The following is a 22,691-nucleotide window of genomic DNA, read 5'->3' on the forward strand; positions in this document are numbered from 1 at the left end:
AGAGGGAAAAGTGAACCTTGCCACTGAAAGTCTTTGGAAAGCAAGACACGCAGACACCCTATAAGAGTCAGTGACGGGATTCCAGTAGCAGCTGCAGGAAAATTTACAAGCACATCTTGCTAAAATAATAATAATGATGATCATTATTTCTACAAGTACATGATACAGCGTACACAGACCTAGCTCACATCAGTGACATACTATGTATGTAGAAAACCCCTGGCTATGCAAGGCATTTCGGTCAACCTAGGTTAATTTTCTTCCCTGGGATCCGACCCACACCAGTCTGCTAACACCCAGGTACCTATTAACTGCTAGGTGAACATGCTCAATGTTGCCACCTGTACCGGGGATTGAACCATAGATCTCAGTGTGAGAGCTGAGTGATAAGATTTTGTTTAGATTTTTAACCCCAGAGGGTTAGCCACCCAGGATAACCCAAGAAAGGCAGTGCGTCATCGAAGATCTGTTTGTTTTATTTCCACTGGGGTCCTTAATCTTGTCCCCCAAGATGCAACCCAAAGTAGTCGACTAACACCCAGGTACCTACTTGCTAGGTGAACGGGACAACAGGTATAAGGAAACACGCCCAGTGTTTCTACCCTTGCCAAGGATCGAACCACTGATTCAGCGTGTGAAAAGAGATCGCTGCCTACCAGACCACTATCAACTAAGCTATTCTTGTGATCTAATTAAAGTCCACATAAATAGCTTATTAAAATTATAACCAGATATAAACATGTAAATAGTTCATTACCACAATAACTTATTTAGCTCTCAAAATTTTGTGACCCAGTCCCTGGATCCATGATTCATGAAATCGTAATTACACGATTGGATCCATTTTTTTGACTATCCCCTGTAGCAGCGCTGTATAGTCCTTGTGGCGAACATTAAAATGGTATAAAATACCGACAGGCTGTTAGGTAAGACACATATGCAACAGTTAGGTATCTTTATTATGAAACGTTTCGCCTACACAGTAGGCTTCTTCAGTCAAGTACAGAAAAGTGTTCACAGCATCGTGGTGGAGGAGAGTCTGGAGCAAAGGCAAGAAGACTGGCGTTTTTATAGGCGTCAGTGGAAGGGACGGGCAGCAGACGAGGGCAGTCACTGGTAGGCGGGATTCCCCAGTGGAAGTAGATCCTTCCCAAAGAGATGGGTTAGTTGCAGTAGCCGTAATACGGTGACCAAAACTGTGCAGCATAATCTAAATGAGGCCTAACCAAGGATGTATAGAGTTGAAGAACAACCTGAGGACTCCTATTATTTATGCTTCTTGATATGAAGCCAAGGATTCTATTAGCTTTATTGCGAACGCTTATGCACTGTTGTCTTGGTTTCAGATTACTGCTAACCAGAACTCCTAAATCTTTTTCGCAATCCGTAATATTAAGATCTACATTATTTAGTTTATATGTGGCATGGTTATTGTCCTGTCCAACATTTAGAACTTTGCATTTGTCTATATTAAACTGCATCTGCCACTTCTCCGACCACTGCATCAGTCTATTCAAATCTTCCTGGAGTGCTCGAATGTCCTCTTCAGAATGAATTCGACGGCTTATTTTGGTGTCATCGGCAAACTTGCCGATGTCGCTCTTTATGCCCTCATCTATGTCGTTTATGTAGATTGTGAACAGCAGGGGGCCCAACACTGACCCCTGTGGAACACCGCTCGTGACGCTTCCCCACTCTGATTTCTCCCCATTTATGCAAACTCTCTGCTGCCTATTTGTCAACCATGCCTCTATCCAGGAAAAAATTTCTCCTCCTATTCCATGTGCTTTAATTTTCCTCAATAGTCTCTGATGTGGGACCCTGTCAAAAGCCTTACTGAAGTCCATATACACAATATCATATTCATTACCATGATCTACCTCCTCAAATACCTTAGTGAAAAAAGTTAATAAATTCGTAAGGCAGGAACGCCCCTTTGTAAAACCATGCTGAGATTCGTTGATTAATTTATGCTTTTCAAGGTGGCTACGAACTGCCTCGGCAATTATTGATTCCATAAATTTTCCCACTATGGAGGTTAGGCTTATTGGTCTATAGTTCGAAGCTAAGGACCTGTCACCTGTTTTGAAAATAGGTATCACATTTGCCATTTTCCACTTATCTGGCACCATGCCAGTTTGTAGTGATATGTTGAAAAGATTAGCCAAAGGTGTGCTAAGCTCCTCTTTACATTCCTTTAGAACCCTTGCATACAGTTCATCAGGGCCTGGGGATTTGTTAGGTTTTAATTTATCTATTTGCCTAAGGACCATGTCACTTGTGACCCTAATCGTGCACAGTTTATTTTCGTCCTGTTCTACATAATTTATCATTACTGGAATATCGCTGGTATCCTCCTGTGTAAAAACTGAGAGGAAGTATGTGTTAAAAATTCTACACATTTCCTTATCACTGTCAGTGAGCTGACCCGAGGAACTTTTGAGTGGGCCTATCCTGTCCCTGGTCTTACTTCTGTAAACCTGAAAGAATCCTTTTGGGTTAGTCTTCGATTGTCTTGCAACTTTAACCTCATAATCTCCTTTTGCTTTTCTAATTCCCTTTTTTATTTCTCTCTTTAACTGAATATATATATGATAGAAGCAGAAGATACTTGAAGACGATGTAATCAGTCCATCACCCTTAAAGTTTTGAGGTGGTCAGTCCCTCAGTCTGGAGAAGAGCATTGTTCCATAGTATGAAACAATATGGAGATGAAGTGACAGGATGGAGCATTTTATAGCGCCAAGAGGTGAGACGTAAGCCACTAGGAGAGGTAAGAACTCAGATATTGAGAGGTCAGGTCCCTCTCAAATCCAGCCGCTCTCACTAGTGGAAGTTGTCGAAGTTGATTGCAGGTCTGTACCAAGATACCCTTGTGTTGCAGTGTCTGACAGATTGAACATTAAAATGGTATATAATACCGACAGGTTGTTAGGTAAGACACATATGCAACAGTTAGGTATCTTTATTATGAAACGTTTCGCCTACACAGTAGGCTTCTTCAGTCAAGTACAGAAAAGTTGATAGAAGCAGAAGATACTTGAAGACGATGTAATCAGTCCATCACCCTTAAAGTTTTGAGGTGGTCAGTCCCTCAGTCTGGAGAAGAGCATTGTTCCATAGTATGAAACAATATGGAGATGAAGTGACAGGATGGAGCATTTTATAGCGCCAAGAGGTGAGACGTAAGCCACTAGGAGAGGTAAGAACTCAGATGTTGAGAGGTCAGGTCCCTCTCAAATCCAGCCGCTCTCACTAGTGGAAGTTGTCGAAGTTGATTGCAGGTCTGTACCAAGATACCCTTGTGTTGCAGTGTCTGACAGATTGAACATTAAAATGGTATAAAATACCGACAGGTTGTTAGGTAAGACACATATGCAACAGTTAGGTATCTTTATTATGAAACGTTTCGCCTACACAGTAGGCTTCTTCAGTCAAGTACAGAAAAGTTGATAGAAGCAGAAGATACTTGAAGACGATGTAATCAGTCCATCACCCTTAAAGTTTTGAGGTGGTCAGTCCCTCAGTCTGGAGAAGAGCATTGTTCCATAGTATGTAGGCGAAACGTTTCATAATAAAGATACCTAACTGTTGCATATGTGTCTTACCTAACAGTCCTTGTGGCTTAGCGCTTCTTTTTGATTATAATAATAATAATTTTGACTATCCCCCCCACACCATGGCTACGTAGGAGCACTAATCAACCCCTCCTGTGTGTATCCTGAAGAAGCTCTCCCCATCTCGAAGCAAACTGCAGGTATCCTGAAGCAGCAACTTAAAAAAAAAATCAAGTGTTTGAAATAAAAACAATAGATTATTTCACTGGGAAATAAGTCTGACTGTTTCTTTTGGTAATTTACACTATCTACGATAATTGTACATATGTGTATCTGTGTCTAAATAAACTTACTAACACAATCCAGGACGGTGCAGATCCCCCAAATTCAAAATTCTTAAAAATTTATAGGTAGACAAGCAGGGACTGGTTATGAGGGACTCGGGTATCTCAATGGAAATAAGTCACATGTTTGACTTTATTGGGTAATCCTAGGTTAAATCTAAATAATATTTTTTTATATGCCCATAACATCTATGTTCCCTAAAATTCGATGCAAAAAATAAAAGAATAATTGTATGGTATATATACAAGCCTAAATAACAACTTGCTTAACGCTCAAATTATTTCCAACGTCACTTGGTGATGCAAGGGATCACTGGGCACTATCTTTTGACTATCGCCCACAGGATGGGTAAAAGGTCCACAGAGTGGGTAAAAGGTCCACAGAGTGGGTAAAAGGTCCACAGGATGAGTAAAAGGTCCACAGGATGGGTAAAAGGTCCACAGGATGGGTAAAAGGTCTACAGGATGGGTAAAAGGTCCACAGGGTGGGTAAAAGGTCCACAGGATGGGTAAAAGGTCCACAGGATGGGTAAATGGTCCACAGGATGGGTAAATGGTCCATAAAAGTCTCAAACTAAGAATTACGAAGCTTAGACAAAATTATTAGGATTTTTTTTTTTGTGGACTAAACTAGTACTGCACATTCCATCGAGTGAAGTATGGAAAGAGAGGAGACAAAGATAAACTCCAATTGCAGTAACAGAAACTTTTATTTACACGTTTCAACAAGACTTGCACAGGCGAAACGTTGCCTACACTAAATGCATTTCGGTCGCTGAGCGATCTAAGAAAAGGTACTACATACATACTGAATAACCCAGCTCCCTGACCCTCAATGTACACGATAGAAACAGCGCAGAATGTGGCATAAGCTTTTAATGCAGTTAAAAATTAGCATGGATGATATATATATATATATATATATATATATATATATATATATAATATATATATATATATATATATATATATATATATATATATATATATATATACATATATATATATATATATATATATATATATATACATACATATATATATATATATATATATATATATACATACATATATATATATATATATATATATATATATACATACATATATATATATATATATATATATATATATATATATATATATATATATATATATATATATATATATATATATGCATATATATATATACATACATCTAGGTTTTTCTCCTTTTTCTAAATAGCTCTTGTTCTTTTTTATTTCTTCTATTGTCCATGGGGAAGTGGAAAAGAATCTTTCCTCCGTAAGCCATGCGTGTCGTATGAGGCGACTAAAATGCCGGGAGCAATGGGCTAGTAACCCCTTCTCCTGTATACAATTACTAAAAAAGAGAAGAAGAAAAACTTTATAAAACTGGGTTGCTTAAATGTGCGTGGATGTAGTGCGGATGACAAGAAACAGATGATTGCTGATGTTATGAATGAAAAGAAGTTGGATGTCCTGGCCCTAAGCGAAACAAAGCTGAAGGGGGTAGGAGAGTTTCAGTGGGGGGAAATAAATGGGATTAAATCTGGAGTATCTGAGAGAGTTAGAGCAAAGGAAGGGGTAGCAGTAATGTTAAATGATCAGTTATGGAAGGAGAAAAGAGAATATGAATGTGTAAATTCAAGAATTATGTGGATTAAAGTAAAGGTTGGATGCGAGAAGTGGGTCATAATAAGCGTGTATGCACCTGGAGAAGAGAGGAATGCAGAGGAGAGAGAGAGATTTTGGGAGATGTTAAGTGAATGTATAGGAGCCTTTGAACCAAGTGAGAGAGTAATTGTGGTAGGGGACTTGAATGCTAAAGTAGGAGAAACTTTTAGAGAGGGTGTGGTAGGTAAGTTTGGGGTGCCAGGTGTAAATGATAATGGGAGCCCTTTGATTGAACTTTGTATAGAAAGGGGTTTAGTTATAGGTAATACATATTTTAAGAAAAAGAGGATAAATAAGTATACACGATATGATGTAGGGCGAAATGACAGTAGTTTGTTGGATTATGTATTGGTAGATAAAAGACTGTTGAGTAGACTTCAGGATGTACATGTTTATAGAGGGGCCACAGATATATCAGATCACTTTCTAGTTGTAGCTACACTGAGAGTAAAAGGTAGATGGGATACAAGGAGAATAGAAGCATCAGGGAAGAGAGAGGTGAAGGTTTATAAACTAAAAGAGGAGGCAGTTAGGGTAAGATATAAACAGCTATTGGAGGATAGATGGGCTAATGAGAGCATAGGCAATGGGGTCGAAGAGGTATGGGGTAGGTTTAAAAATGTAGTGTTAGAGTGTTCAGCAGAAGTTTGTGGTTACAGGAAAGTGGGTGCAGGAGGGAAGAGGAGCGATTGGTGGAATGATGATGTAAAGAGAGTAGTAAGGGAGAAAAAGTTAGCATATGAGAAGTTTTTACAAAGTAGAAGTGATGCAAGGAGGGAAGAGTATATGGAGAAAAAGAGAGAGGTTAAGAGAGTGGTGAAGCAATGTAAAAAGAGAGCAAATGAGAGAGTGGGTGAGATGTTATCAACAAATTTTGTTGAAAATAAGAAAAAGTTTTGGAGTGAGATTAACAAGTTAAGAAAGCCTAGAGAACAAATGGATTTGTCAGTTAAAAATAGGAGAGGAGAGTTATTAAATGGAGAGTTAGAGGTATTGGGAAGATGGAAGGAATATTTTGAGGAATTGTTAAATGTTGATGAAGATAGGGAAGCTGTGATTTCGTGTATAGGGCAAGGAGGAATAACATCTTGTAGGAGTGAGGAAGAGCCAGTTGTGAGTGTGGGGGAAGTTCGTGAGGCAGTAGGTAAAATGAAAGGGGGTAAGGCAGCCGGGATTGATGGGATAAAGATAGAAATGTTAAAAGCAGGTGGGGATATAGTTTTGGAGTGGTTGGTGCAATTGTTTAATAAATGTATGGAAGAGGGTAAGGTACCTAGGGATTGGCAGAGAGCATGCATAGTTCCTTTGTATAAAGGCAAAGGGGATAAAAGAGAGTGCAAAAATTATAGGGGGATAAGTCTGTTGAGTGTACCTGGTAAAGTGTATGGTAGAGTTATAATTGAAAGAATTAAGAGTAAGACGGAGAATAGGATAGCAGATGAACAAGGAGGCTTTAGGAAAGGTAGGGGGTGTGTGGACCAGGTGTTTACAGTGAAACATATAAGTGAACAGTATTTAGATAAGGCTAAAGAGGTCTTTGTGGCATTTATGGATTTGGAAAAGGCGTATGACAGGGTGGATAGGGGGGCAATGTGGCAGATGTTGCAAGTGTATGGTGTAGGAGGTAGGTTACTGAAAGCAGTGAAGAGTTTTTACGAGGATAGTGAGGCTCAAGTTAGAGTATGTAGGAAAGAGGGAAATTTTTTCCCAGTAAAAGTAGGCCTTAGACAAGGATGTGTGATGTCACCGTGGTTGTTTAATATATTTATAGATGGGGTTGTAAGAGAAGTAAATGCGAGGGTCTTGGCAAGAGGCGTGGAGTTAAAAGATAAAGAATCACACACAAAGTGGGAGTTGTCACAGCTGCTCTTTGCTGATGACACTGTGCTCTTGGGAGATTCTGAAGAGAAGTTGCAGAGATTGGTGGATGAATTTGGTAGGGTGTGCAAAAGAAGAAAATTAAAGGTGAATACAGGAAAGAGTAAGGTTATGAGGATAACAAAAAGATTAGGTGATGAAAGATTGAATATCAGATTGGAGGGAGAGAGTATGGAGGAGGTGAACGTATTCAGATATTTGGGAGTGGACGTGTCAGCGGATGGGTCTATGAAAGATGAGGTGAATCATAGAATTGATGAGGGAAAAAGAGTGAGTGGTGCACTTAGGAGTCTGTGGAGACAAAGAACTTTGTCCTTGGAGGCAAAGAGGGGAATGTATGAGAGTATAGTTTTACCAACGCTCTTATATGGGTGTGAAGCGTGGGTGATGAATGTTGCAGCGAGGAGAAGGCTGGAGGCAGTGGAGATGTCATGTCTGAGGGCAATGTGTGGTGTGAATATAATGCAGAGAATTCGTAGTTTGGAAGTTAGGAGGAGGTGCGGGATTACCAAAACTGTTGTCCAGAGGGCTGAGGAAGGGTTGTTGAGGTGGTTCGGACATGTAGAGAGAATGGAGCGAAACAGAATGACTTCAAGAGTGTATCAGTCTGTAGTGGAAGGAAGGCGGGGTAGGGGTCGGCCTAGGAAGGGTTGGAGGGAGGGGGTAAAGGAGGTTTTGTGTGCGAGGGGCTTGGACTTCCAGCAGGCATGCTTGAGCGTGTTTGATAGGAGTGAATGGAGACAAATGGTTTTTAATACTTGACGTGCTGTTGGAGTGTGAGCAAAGTAACATTTATGAAGGGATTCAGGGAAACCGGCAGGCCGGACTTGAGTCCTGGAGATGGGAAGTACAGTGCCTGCACTCTGAAGGAGGGGTGTTAATGTTGCAGTTTAAAAACTGTAGTGTAAAGCACCCTTCTGGCAAGACAGTGATGGAGTGAATGATGGTGAAAGTTTTTCTTTTTCGGGCCACCCTGCCTTGGTGGGAATCGGCCGGTGTGATAATAAAAAAAAAAAAAAATATATATATATATATATATATATATATATATATATATATATATATATATATATCTATATATATATATATATATATATATATATATATATATATATATATATAACAAATCAGCAGAAGTATTCACAAATTATCACATTGACAATAGCTGTGGAAAATTTTATTGGGTGCTTACCTGTATGTACCTCAACATTATATACATACAAGTAATCTCATTGGGAGACAACCATATTGTTTAACGTAGTCACCCCGTGTAGACATGTGAGAAAACTTAACCACCTCTGGTCACTACAGGTGGCCCCTCGACCCTCACAATCTTGTCCACATCTATCCGAGACCAGTATAAATTGGGTAGCACCCTCAAACACGGCGCTATTAATTAATTGTGGACTGTATAGATTATATTAGTTTAACTGAATGAAGGGGGGGGTAGGATACACATGGATACATCCATCAAGGAAAAACATTTGTACATAATCCCACCACTTACCAGATATTCCCTGGTGGTCACTTGATGTGGCTGGATCACCCTTAACCTATCCAATTAAAACATACCTAACTGGCCAGTATCAGTCTGTTATAACTAGAAGGGTTACTTAACTGGGGGTGATTGATGCTCCTTATTTCCTCCATTCACCATCTCATTTCGACGTCCCGCCACACCGACATGGTTCTTATTCCAGCAGGACGAGGTGGACGAGGTATCCGTTGGTTTGTCCCGGTTTAGAAGTCGTGATACCATAAAACTTCACTATCCTCGATATGATAATCACGCGTTCACTCGGAGCAGGGCGATCTATTTCACATCCCGCATTCTCTTAACTTAATGTTATTATCACTGATTACATTACCATTTACAAGACGATTTAACGTCTCATAATCATTATACACATTAGAGGTCACTCCATTAAGATCTGAGGCCGATGAGTAAGGATTAACTCACGGGTATTTCCCCTGGACACACACACCATGGCCGTGCACCAGTCACACCCGGTCGAACCATTATTCACTAATTTTACCACCTTTTTACGGTGGTCCCGTAAATCACGTTCCCTCACTCTTCACTAGGGACAGTCACGACACTTCCTATTATGAATTGAGGCCTATATTAATCCTTAGGCCGCCGTGAATGCCAATTTCCTGGTTCCATGCTTTACCAGCCTCCTCACCACATTCAAAACACTGCTGCCTCCCCCATGGCCCGAGTCGACCTATACCCCCGCACATCCGCGCATGCGCAAAGGGAACTCTTGGTTCTATCCTATTGTCAAATACATTTTTGACTCATATCGACACATTAAACACCTATTAGGTGCTATAGCTTCGGAAAATCAAAAATTTTCCACAATAGCATCCCAATTTCTTCAATAAAAATGGCAAGTTAAAACATCCACAGTAAAAAACTAATTTAAACCTTCCTCGAAGACACACCAGATTTGAATACAAACTTAAGAAGCACTCTCTTGCTATCTCAGACCCATATACTAAAATATACACCAGCACATATGCATCTACTCATTTTGATTTCACTCTCTGCCTTCCTCAAAGTAGGAAGCACCTTATTTTCAACGTTCGAAGCCAAACAGCAGAGGCTTTTGAAAGTTAATGGACCTTAGAGATCTTGGACTGGAAAGTCAGGGTGGGATCAGCTTCCCAACATCCGCCGTGTGGGTTCTAGACAACTGCTGATTTTTCTCACCGATGGTAACACAATAGGTAAGTGTGTTTCGAGACTGCGAATTTTGTTTACGACTTTCGTTATAGGGCACCTGCACAACGCAATAATTACATGAGATTTGCCCTAATTATCATACACCAGCGTTGAAAATTTGAAGCTAGTCGATTGAGACCTTCTGTAATGAACGATGATAATAAAAAATTGGACGGAAAATAAAAGAAGGTATCAGGCAATTACTTCAAGGCTTTCACTCAGGAATACATAATACTAATTATAATAATAATGCCTCCTAGCATACATAAAGGGGATTACCAATAGACCCTTGGCTGTCTTCGAGAAGGTTTTGGACAGGCACCTAAAGTCAGTACCTAATCAGCCGGGTTTACGTGCGACCAACAGTAAAGGCCTGGTTGATCAGACCTTGATCCACCATGAGGCCTGGTCACAGGCCTGGTTGATCAGACCTTGATCCACCATGAGGCCTGGTCACAGGCCGGGCCGCGGGGGACGTTGACCCCCGAAACCCTCTCCAGGTGTGACAGTTTACTGTAATCCCTGTTAAAGAGATTAAAGTGTCCTTGACTGGTTATGAAAAGATCTAAGAATGGTTATAATAATATCCATGATTTTTAAAGAGGTGGACCGGTAAGCCAGCGGAAGTCCTCTGTCACATGACCAAAAGCTCCAGCAGTGGGTCATCATATAACCCGCGTCAGTAAACACTAGTCGACAAGCTTTAACACCCATTAACCAGCTAATACCATTTGTGTGACCTCATGGTTATTTAAAATAAACTAATATTTGCTATGTATCGATTACCAAAAAATAAAACTTACTAATCTGATAAAGTTTAGCTTATGACGTCTGATACTTACGTTTCTCTAAGAACTTTACGAACATTTTCTATGACTCCAGCAACGTGGTAGACATTGGTATCTCACAAGTAACTACTTAATAAGCACCCAGCGAACATCGGGGATGTAGCTCAGATGGTAGAGCGCTCGCTTAGCATGTGAGAGGCACGGGGATCGATACCCCGCATCTCCATTAGGCTTTTCTGTTTACATAAGAACATAAGAAAGAAGGAATACTGCAACAGGCCTACTGGCCTATGCGAGATTAGATTTAGATTTTAGATTTTGCCACCGAAGTGGCTAGTTTATTGTGCACCCCATATCCATCCTGTGGACGGTAGCGCGAGAGCATATGGATACACAAAAGGCCTAGGAACTAGGCCCCATATTCAATTCAATTCAATTCAAAGTTTATTCTCTATAAGGATTACAATGTTGAATTTACAGAATTTGGTTATTGTGTGGTTTACATGTAGTTAAATAATGATTACAGAGTGTACCACTAGAACGCCTAGCATGGCTAGGCATTTCGGGCAGACTTAGTTTAATTCTTTATTTTAAAATATTACAAATTATGAGGTAAGTTGGTATTATGGCTAAGTGACTAAATACTAGTTTGTGAGTTTAGCAATGTGAATGCTTTTGTTTTGGCACAGTACATAGTTTCAGTATTGGATTTTAGATTTTGCCACCGAAGTGGCTAGTTTATTGTGCACCCCATATCCATCCTGTGGACGGTAGCGCGAGAGCATGTGGATACACAAAAGGCCTAGGAACTAGGCCCCAAAGGGTTAACAGGAATACATATGGATTTATATCTACATATCTATAGTTCACTTATCTGTTACAAGCAAATTTAGGAAATTTGCTTAGTATATCTGGTATCTTATTTTCATTAATAAGATATCTTGACATGTCACATAGGTTATTATACTGTCTGTCTCTGTATTCCTCAATAAGTGGACAATTAAGCACATAGTGTTCAAGAGAGTGACCATATGCCTGATCACATAATTTACATTTAGTTTGATCATCATCTGTGTGTCTCCCAAACTGCCAGAAGTACTTGTAACCAAGCCTAAGCCTGGCCACTACAACATCAGTCAGTCTGTTCACATTGCAAGTTGCTCCATAAACATACTTATCTACGTTCATGTTATCATAGTGGGTTATAGATCTACTCAGGCTTCTAACTGCATTCCTATAACAATCATCTTCATTATTTACTTCTCTCCTAATATTATTCCTAATGCTAGACACAGTTATACCAAAGTTATATTCTACGTTCTCCTTCTGGATACTCTTCTTGGCTAACATATCAACTTTATCATGAAGGAGTAATCCAAGGTGTGATGGGATCCAAAGCAATTGTACATTAATTCCTTTGTCCCTAATTTTTGAGTATCTATACCTGGCTTCCCCAATGAGCATGTTGTTGGAGTCATTATATGAGCCAAGAGCCTTCAATGATGACATAGAATCAGTAATGATGATAGAGTCAAGCTCAGTGTCATAGGTTAGCTTTAGCGCCATTAGGATTGCAAACAATTCAGTTTGCAGTGTAGACGCCCAGTTGTTAATTCTTATGCCTAACTCAACAAATTTATTATCGTTCTTAACTAGGGAGGTGGCAACAAGAGCAGATGCAGCCCTGCCAGAAGACTCCTGTTTAGATCCATCAGTGTATATAACTTGTGATAACTTATTACTACCAGCTAGGCGAAAAATTTCTTCTTGAGCAGTTGCTCTAACAAGAGATTTAAGGAAGGGATTACTAGCAATGAGCTTCTTGGGAGGGACTTGTAGGTATGTGATATTAAATGAACACATCTTCCATGGAGGGGTGAAATGCTCTTGTTGCCTACAGTGATACAGTTCATGCAGGTTATAAAACTTAATGCAATTGCACGTATTGGAGTATTGGAGTATTGCAGTATTGGAGTATCATAGGATTCATTATTTTAAGATTGAGATTAATATTTCTGTTTATGGTCAAATGGGTGAGTGAGTGTAAGTGTGAACCACTAGGTGGTATTCGTGGAGTTAGTTGATGGGGAGTATCAGGGAGATATGATGTTTTCTAATGGTAGTTTTAAAGGTGATGAATGTGTCTGCAGTTCTAGAGTTCTCAGGTAGGGTGTTCCAGATTTTAGGGCCTTTGACATACATTGAATTTTTGTAAAGGTTTAGTCGGACACGGGGAATGTCGTAGAGATGTTTGTGTCTGGTGTTATGCCTGTGGGTTCTGTCACAACTATCAAGAAAGCGTTTTAGGTCAAGGTTGATATTGGAGTTTAAGGTCCTGTAGATGTAGATTGCACAGTAGTTGTCATGTGGGTTTCGAAAACGTGGATAGGGTAAAAATACTCACGTAGGCTGGTAGTACATATAACGGATAGTGTGGGAAACGCCAACAGCCGTCCTGTCTCTCTCTGCTGCCTAACTATGACTGACTGACCCACCAGTGTCTATGGGTGAGGTGGTGTTTGAAATCCTGCTATGGTCAGTAGCAATATGAATACAGTCAGTGATTCACTCAGAGACGGTTGGTAGTGAGTCATCTACTGGTACACTGGTTACTAGAAACTGGTACTACTACTGAGAGCTCGGCGACGCTAACGTATGTCGTCCCGACATACAACTAATACAAACTAGAGATGGCAGGTATACTGCTTGGGCTGATTCTATACAATGTCAAAGTACACAACAATTTAACATTATAATATACATAAGTAGAACATTGGAATGGAAGCTTACGTAACTGAAACTGTAATGCAATACAAGGTATAATATAGCACAACTCATCGAATGAAACTCAACGTTGAGATTACACAATAGAAGTGATAAAAAAAAATTTGATCGATCGATCTGTATTCATGTGATCTACGGATTCTGAGGAAGGAATATATACAAAGAAAGAAGTGTTTAACATAAAGGAAGATTCGGTGCACTCAAATCTAGACTGTTAACTCTCAGAATTCGGAGAGAACGTGAACACAAAAAAAAAATTCTTGAATACTGATAAGTTGATACTGTAATTATTCATCTATACAGGTTATTTACAATTAACCCCAACTCCGCTAGGGTGAGATTGACATATGCAGAATGGGTGTCATCTCTGGGAGGATCAAACTCTGTAGCACTGGCTAACTCATGCTGTATTTGAGGCAAATCTGAATTGGTAGTTACAAATGATACTTGAGGATTTCTCAATACGTGTCGTGTACGTAGGGAATAACGACATTCAGGTTGATTGTCTGACTGAGTGTCAGAGGAAGAGAGTACAGGGTCAGGAGGATTGTCAGAGTCTGTCACATTAGTCTGGGTTGGAACATCATTATCATCACATACTAACTTCATATGATCTAAATGTGATTCTTTATACTGACCAGTACTAATTTCTCTAACCTTATACTTATTACCAGTGAGATGTTCAACTACTCGATAAGGACCAACAAACTTTTGATCAAGCTTTGGCATTGCAGACGTTTTGTTAAAGTTAGTCAGCATAACTCTCGAACCTACTTTGATTTTGGATGGCTTTGCTCGAGTGTTTGCGACTCTTGTAAATTCTGCTGTTGATTTATGAAGTGTTTCACGGATTCTTCTAAAAACACTTTGAGCTAAGCTGGTACGAGTTGCTATGAAATCATCAGGGTTGTAATTTGGTTTCGGATTAGAATATAACAAACTTCCATAATAATCATACCTCCTTCAAAAACCATACTTATTACAATGATTCTAAACTTTGTACACTGAAACGTACTGCTCGCAGACTAGGCCTAGCCTATAGAAAACATCGTACCCCTGGAATGCTGAGGCTCTTCCAAACTGCCCTTGCTGCTGCCAGAGAGCATATGACAGAGCTGCGGCAAACAGACTGGGAAAATTTTGTCAACGGTCTTAATGCTCACACCCCACTTAGCCGGGCTTGGAGGGACATAAATAGAATTAAGGGTAACAGAACTGGGCAGATCGCGCACCCTCATCCCTTACATAGGGCGAATGAGTTAGTCAGTGCTTGGGCTGCTACATCTAGCTATGACAATCTTCCCAGTACCACACAGGCAAAATTAAATGACAAATATGATGCAAGGGAGAGACTTGTTTGCTTTATGCTCAGCAAGGCAGATGATTGCAACATTCCTTTCACTAATTATGAACTTGATGCAGCACTAACTAAGGGCAACTCCACGTCGCCTGGTGAGGATGGTATTACTTACAACATACTCAGATTGCTGTGTCGAGTACCAGGTAATCCATTACTTGAATTATATAACATGAGCTATGTAACTGGGGAGCTCCCTCAATCTTGGACCAACAGCCTCATCATTCCAATTCCTAAGCCCAATCAACAAAATGCATTTCGCCCAATATCTCTTACTAGCTGCTTGTGTAAAACATTTGAGAGAATGATTCTTAATCGTCTCATGTACAGAATCAAACAATTTTTGTCTGCCCGGTTACATGGTTTCATGCATGGAAAGAGCGTGCATCATTGCATAGCCACCTTTCTCACCCTGCACACTGACAGCTCATACACTACCTTCCTTGACCTTAAATCCGCTTTCGATGTAGCCAACCGACATGTAATAATTAGTGAACTTGCCAGAATGGATGTTGGAGGATGGCTTCTCAGCTGGATTAAAGGCTACCTGTCCAACAGAAAATCGTCTGTGTTGTTCCAGGGACATAGAAGTGTAACTAAAGACTTTGAATTAGGAACCCCACAGGGAGGTGTGCTCAGTCCCACACTGTTCAATATTCTAATTAATGGATTACTTAATGCTATGCCTAGTGAGCCCCATCATTATGTGATTAATTTTGCTGATGATATAATGATTCACACCACCGGATTCTCCAACACCCAAAACATTCTTAATCATGTACTAGCCTCGTGTCAGGACCTGGGGTTGATAATCTCTACTGATAAAACAAAGATACTCAATAGGCGTCCCCCACGACAGAGAGGCACAGTTCGTCAGATCCAATTGCATGATGGGTCTCTTCTAGAATATGTAAGCAGATACAGGTATCTAGGTTTTGAGGTTCCACTACTTGGACCTGTTGTAACAAGACTTTGTCGCCAATACAAAGAACGACTAAGAGCACTTAGAGTTGTGGCAGGGCTTCACCCCAGGTATGGTGCTAATGTTAAAATTGTGAAAATGATGTATCTTGCTTATATTAGATCATTGGTTGATTATGCTGCGCCACTACTTGCTCTTGTGTCTGACTGGAAGCTTGGAGGGCTGGAAAAACTGCAGAACGAAGCAATGAGGATCATTTTAGGATGCCCTCGTACTGCCAAAATTTTAAATATGCAAAAAGAACTTGATATTCCAAGCATCAGAGATCGTGTTACTGAAAGAAATATCCTAATTGGGGTTAATATGCTCAGGCAAGCTCATTCAAACCCCTGCACAGAAGCCCTCCAAACTTTCCTCAGCACTGGTGAACACTCCTCCAGATGGATCGAAAAAACTGGAACCGACCTCCGCATGAATCAGATACATGATCTATGTCAAGTAAGGCAACAGCGGCACTTCTCCGCTCCATGGAATATTACCCCATTCCAAACTACCATTCCTCCATTTCCCCCCAAACTACTTCTTAAATCACAACCAAAACTTCGCCTTGAAGCCAAACATGAGGCCTTAAGCTGTATTGATAACTTAGTCACACAGCACACACTCTCGCAAATTATTTACGCTGATGGTTCTGTTCACCAATCCACTGGTGCAGCTGGTAGTGCTGCTGTTGTCGTACAGAGTGATGGCTCTCTTAAAGAAATTGGAGCACGCATCAATAATTGGACCTCTACCCTTCAGACAGAACTGTTTGCCATACTCCTTGCACTGAAATGCATCTATGTATCAAAGATTGACAGTTTAATTGTAACTGATTCTTTGTCATCCATAAATGCTCTCAACTCATTAAGCATAAATTGTTGCATGCTTGTGTCAGAAGCCAGACACAGGTATGGTAGGATTGTGGACAGTGGAGTCAGAGTGCACATGCTGTGGATTCCATCTCACATTGGTCTTCAGGTGCATGATAGAACTGATAAATTGGCTAATCTGTATGCTTTCAAAGAGGAAGTAGATTACAATCTTGGCTTGTCAGGTAATAGTTTGAAAACAATAATACGAAAAGAACTTCAACTGAATTTTATGGACTTAAGGCTCAGGGAGATTGACACCAGTGAGTCCATCTATCATCATTCTATCATGCAGGAGGAGCCACATGTCTATGGTGCATCCAAGAAAATAAGCAGACTCTTGGATGTCACTACTGCCCGGCTCCGGCTGGGTTACAAGTATCTTTGGCAGGTTAAATCACCACCACCAGATGTAGACCAAACGAAATGTAAACTTTGCCAGATGGACTATTGTCACACCCTGCGTCATTATGTACTGGAGTGTGATAAAATTAATGAATTTAGAAACAACTCGCTCAGAAATGTTCAAGAAATGGCAAAGTACTTTATCCACAGGGGTATATTGCAGACCATTCTGGAGAAATACCCTGACTTTGCTAGCTGTAAATAAAGCATTACCACATGTGTGATGTGTGTGTGTGTGTGTGTGTGTGTGTGTGTGTGTGTGTGTGTGTTTGTGTGTGTGTGTGTGTGTGTGTGTGTATGTGTGTGTGCACTTACCTAGTTGAGATTGCAGGGGTCGAGTCCAAGCTCCTGTGTGTGTGTGTGTGTGTGTGTGTGTGTGTGTGTGTGTGTGTGTGTGTGTGTGTGTGTGTTTATGTGTGTGTGTGTGTATGAATTTGTATGTGTGTGTGTGTGTGTGTGTGTGTGTGTGTCTCAACAATCAATATTTGCACCAATAACTCACTACAGTTGTGACCGGGTGTGGAAGTGTGAATTGCTCATTACACTATAATACTTGTGTTGATAACTGTAGTGAGCATCATAACGAAGGCTATGGTGTCAATGATGTTAGTAATAGTGATGACCGTAATATAAGTGGTGGTGAAGAGTGTGATGAGGGCAATGGTGTCTATAATGTTAGTAATAGTGATGAGCATAATTTAAGTGGTGGTGAAGAGTGTGATGAGAGCGGTGGTGTCTATAATGTTAGTAATAGTGATGAGCGTAATTTAAGTGGTGGTGAAGAGTGTGATGAGAGTGGTGGTGTCTATAATGTTAGTAATAGTGATGAGCATAATATAAGTGGTGGTGCAGAGTGTGATGAGGTTAGTCACATAGACATTAATGTTGAATACAATACTGTTGACAAATGTAATGAACACAATGTTGGTAGTGGCGCTGGTGATGACAGTTGTAGTGTTGCGTGTAATGTTAGTGGAGGAGGGAATGTGAGTGGTGGTGTCACCTATCATACATTCACACATAAACAGCGTCTTGCTCTGGGTTTACGAAGACTCCCACGAGGCCTTACAACTGGAGGTGCACTTACAAAACTCATGGACAAGGGTAGCACTGTTGACATTGATAAGGTCTGCTATTCATATGAACAATTTTTTCATTATGCTGAGAAACTCAACAAGATCCCAGGACTACTATAATGGATCAAAACTCGTATAAACTTTCTATATTAAGCTGGAACATTGCATCACTTAGAAAAAGACTTCCTGAACTTCATCATAAAGTAACCACCGAACCCATTGATGTTGTGTGTCTACAAGAGTGCAGAGTCCCTGAAAAATCCCAACCCCCTAAATTACCATCATTTGTTGCATATAACCTCAAATCTACTAACTCTTGTGTTCTATATATTAAAAAATCACTTCCCCATCAACTTCTTGCACACAAGAAAACAGAGGGGCTACAATATCACGGTGTTAGGATTTATATATGGAACTCTGCTCTCAACATATTTAACTTGTATGCTCCTGCTGATAAATTTAATTACTTGGAGCTCCCAACTTGTGCTCGTTCTGAGCCTACTCTTATTATTGGCGATTACAATGCGAGACACAAAAGCATTGGAAACTCACAGTTTGGTAATCGTAATGGCAATCAACTGTTGTCACTCTTAAACAGTCATGATAATGTCCAAATTGTAGGTGACCTTGAACCCACACATATCTATGGAGGCATCCTTGATCTGTGCCTGGGCTTCAACATTACTTCTGCCAGCTGTGAGTCTTCCATTGTAACAGATATAGCGTCTGATCATTTCCCTAGGCTAACCTCTCTAGATATTGGTAATACTATCCTTCCTGGTGGGATATTCAAACGGAAACGTTTTAATGTTCCCACAGATCAGCATGATGACTTTGTTGCACATGTGACTGACTGGTATAATTCCTATGAGTGTTCCTCTGTAGAGACCTTTAACAATGATCTTGTGAGCAGTATTCAGAACTACTTAGAGCCGCAACTGCAACCTCTTGGTACTCTAAACCCAAAAAACTTCCGTAATAATCATACCTCCTTCAAAAACCATACTTATTACAATGATTCTAAACTTCGTACACTGAAACGTACTGCTCGCAGACTAGGCCTAGCCTATAGAAAACATCGTACCCCTGGAATGCTGAGGCTCTTCCAAACTGCCCTTGCTGCTGCCAGAGAGCGTATGACAGAGCTGCGGCAAACCGACTGGGAAAAATTTGTCAACGGTCTTAATGCTCACACCCCACTTAGCCGGGCATGGAGGGACATAAATAGAATTAAGGGTAAACGAACTGGGCAGATCGCGCACCCTCATCCCTTGCATAGGGCGAATGAGTTAGTCAGTGCTTGGGCTGCTACATCTAGCTATGACAATCTTCCCAGTACCACACGGGCAAAATTAAATGATAAATATGATGCAAGGGAGAGACTTGTTTGCTTTATGCTCAGTAAGGCAGATGATTGCAACATTCCTTTCACTAATTATGAACTTGATGCAGCGCTAACTAAGGGCAACTCCACGTCGCCTGGTGAGGATGGTATTACTTACAACATACTCAGATTGCTGTGTCGAGTACCAGGTAATCCATTACTTGAATTATATAACATGAGCTATGTAACTGGGGAGCTCCCTCAATCTTGGACCAACAGCCTCATCATTCCAATTCCTAAGCCCAATCAACAAAATGCATTTCGCCCAATATCTCTTACTAGCTGCTTGTGTAAAACATTTGAGAGAATGATTCTTAATCGTCTCATGTACAGAATCAAACAATTTTTGTCTCCCCGGTTACATGGTTTCATGCATGGAAGGGGTGTGCATCATTGCATAGCCACCTTTCTCACCCTGCACACTGACAGCTCCTACACTACCTTCCTTGACCTTAAATCCGCTTTCGATGTAGCCAACCGACATGTAATAATTAGTGAACTTGCCAGAATGGATGTTGGAGGATGGCTTCTCCGCTGGATTAAAGGCTACCTGTCCAACAGAAAATCGTCTGTGTTGTTCCAGGGACATAGAAGTGTAACTAAAGACTTTGAATTAGGAACCCCACAGGGAGGTGTGCTCAGTTCCACACTGTTCAATATTCTAATTAATGCATTACTTAATGCTATGCCTAGTCAGCCCCATAGTTATGTGATTAGTTTTGCTGATGATATAATGATTCACACCACCGGATTCTCCAACACCAAAACATTCTTAATCATGTACTAGCCTCGTGTCAGGACCTGGGGTTGATAATCTCTACTGATAAAACAAAGATACTCAATAGGCGTCCTCCTCGACAGAGAGGCACAGTTCGTCAGATCCAATTGCATGATGGGTCTCTTCTAGAATATGTAAGCAGATACAGGTATCTAGCTAGGCTTTGAGGTTCCACTACTTGAACCTGTTGTAACAAGACTTTGTCGCCAATACAAAGAACGACTAAGAGCACTTAGAGTTGTGGCAGGGCTTCACCCCAGGTATGGTGCTAATGTTAAAATTGTGAAAATGATGTATCTTGCTTATATTAGATCATTGGTTGATTATGCTGCGCCACTACTTGCTCTTGTGTCTGACTGGAAGCTTGGAGGGCTGGAAAAACTGCAGAACGAAGCAATGAGGATCATTTTAGGATGCCCTCGTACTGCCAAAATTTTAAATATGCAAAAAGAACTTGATATTCCAAGCATCAGATATCGTGTTACTGAAAGAAATATCCTAATTGGGGTTAATATGCTCAGGCAAGCTCATTCAAACCCCTGCACAGAAGCCCTCCAAACTTTCCTCAGCACTGGTGAACACTCCTCCAGATGGATCGAAAAGACTGGAACCGACCTCCGCATGAATCAGATACATGATCTATGTCAAGTAACGCAACAGCGGCACTTCTCCGCTCCATGGAATATTACCCCATTCCAAACTACCATTCCTCCATTTCCCCCCAAACTACTTCTTAAATCACAACCAAAACTTCGCCTTGAAGCCAAACATGAGGCCTTAAGCTGTATTGATAACTTAGTCACACAGCACACACTCTCGCAAATTATTTACGTTGATGGTTCTGTTCACCAATCCACTGGTGCAGCTGGTAGTGCTGCTGTTGTCGTACAGAGTGATGGCTCTCTTAAAGAAATTGGAGCACGCATCAATAATTGGGCCTCTACCCTTCAGACAGAACTGTTTGCCATACTCCTTGCACTGAAATGCATCTATGTATCAAAGATTGACAGTTTAATTGTAACTGATTCTCTGTCATCCATAAATGCTCTCAACTCATTAAGCATAAATTGTGGCATGCTTGTGTCAGAAGCCAGACACAGGTATGGTAGGATTGTGGACAGTGGAGTCAGAGTGCACATGCTGTGGATTCCATCTCACATTGGTCTTCAGATGCATGATAGAACTGATAAATTGGCTAAGCTGTATGCTTTCAAAGAGGGAGTAGATTACAATCTTGGCTTGTCAGGTAGTAGTTTGAGAACAATAATACGAAAAGAACTTCAGCTGAATTTTATGGACTTAAGGCTCAGGGAGATTGACACCAGTGAGTCCATCTATCATCATTCTATCATATAGGAGGAGCCACATGTCTATGGTGCATCCAACAAAATAAGCAGACTCTTGGATGTCACTACCGCCCGGCACCGGCTGGGTTACAAGTATCTTTGGCAGGTTAAATCACCACCACCAGATGTAGACCAAACGAAATGTAAACTTTGCCAGATGGATTATTGTCACACCCTGCGTCATTATGTACTGGAGTGCGATAAAATTAATGAATTTAGAAACAACTCACTCAGAAGTGTTCAAGAAATGGCTAAGTATTTTATCCACAGTGGTATATTACAGACCATTCTGGAGAAATACCCTGACTTTGCTAGCTGTAAATAAAGCATTACCACATATGTGCATGTGTGTGTGTGTGTGTGTGTGTGTGTGTGTGTGTGTGTGTACTCACCTATTTGTACTCACCTATTTGTGGTTGCAGGGGTCGATTCACAGCTCCTGGCCCCGCCTCTTCGCTGATTGCTACTAGGTCCTCTCTCTCCCTGCCCCATGAGCTCTATCATACCTCACCTTAAAACTATGTATGGTTCCTGCCTCCACCACATCACTTTCTAGGCTATTCCATGGCCTGACTACTCTATGACTGAAGAAATACTTCCTAACATCCCTTTGATTCATCTGAGTCTTCAACTTCCAATTGTGACCTCTTGTGTCTGTGTCCCATCTCTGGAACATCCCGTCTTTGTCCACCTCGTCTATTCCGCGCAGTATTTTATATGTCGTTATCATGTCTCCCCTGACCCTCCTGGCCTCCA

The 22,691-nt window shown here is 40.7% G+C and overlaps 1 protein-coding gene and 1 non-coding gene across 2 annotated transcripts in view; one reads left to right on the forward strand and one right to left on the reverse strand.

The window, feature by feature from the left end:
• Nucleotides 1–9,671, reverse strand: part of LOC128688425 (uncharacterized) — a 28,442-nt gene extending 18,771 nt beyond the window's left edge. Inside the window, exon 1 of the mRNA XM_070082498.1 lies at nucleotides 9,643–9,671. The gene's annotated coding sequence lies outside the window, so the exon portion shown is untranslated. The remainder of the gene's footprint in view (nucleotides 1–9,642) is intronic.
• Nucleotides 9,672–11,125: 1,454 nt separating this feature from the next.
• On the forward strand, nucleotides 11,126–11,198 carry TRNAA-AGC (transfer RNA alanine (anticodon AGC)). Its single transcript has one exon. It is a non-coding gene; the product is annotated as a tRNA-Ala (tRNA).
• The last annotated feature ends 11,493 nt before the right edge of the window (nucleotides 11,199–22,691 follow it).

Source organism: Cherax quadricarinatus, chromosome 1 (assembly GCF_038502225.1).
Source record: "Cherax quadricarinatus isolate ZL_2023a chromosome 1, ASM3850222v1, whole genome shotgun sequence".
NCBI classification, from domain to species: Eukaryota; Metazoa; Arthropoda; class Malacostraca; order Decapoda; family Parastacidae; genus Cherax; species Cherax quadricarinatus.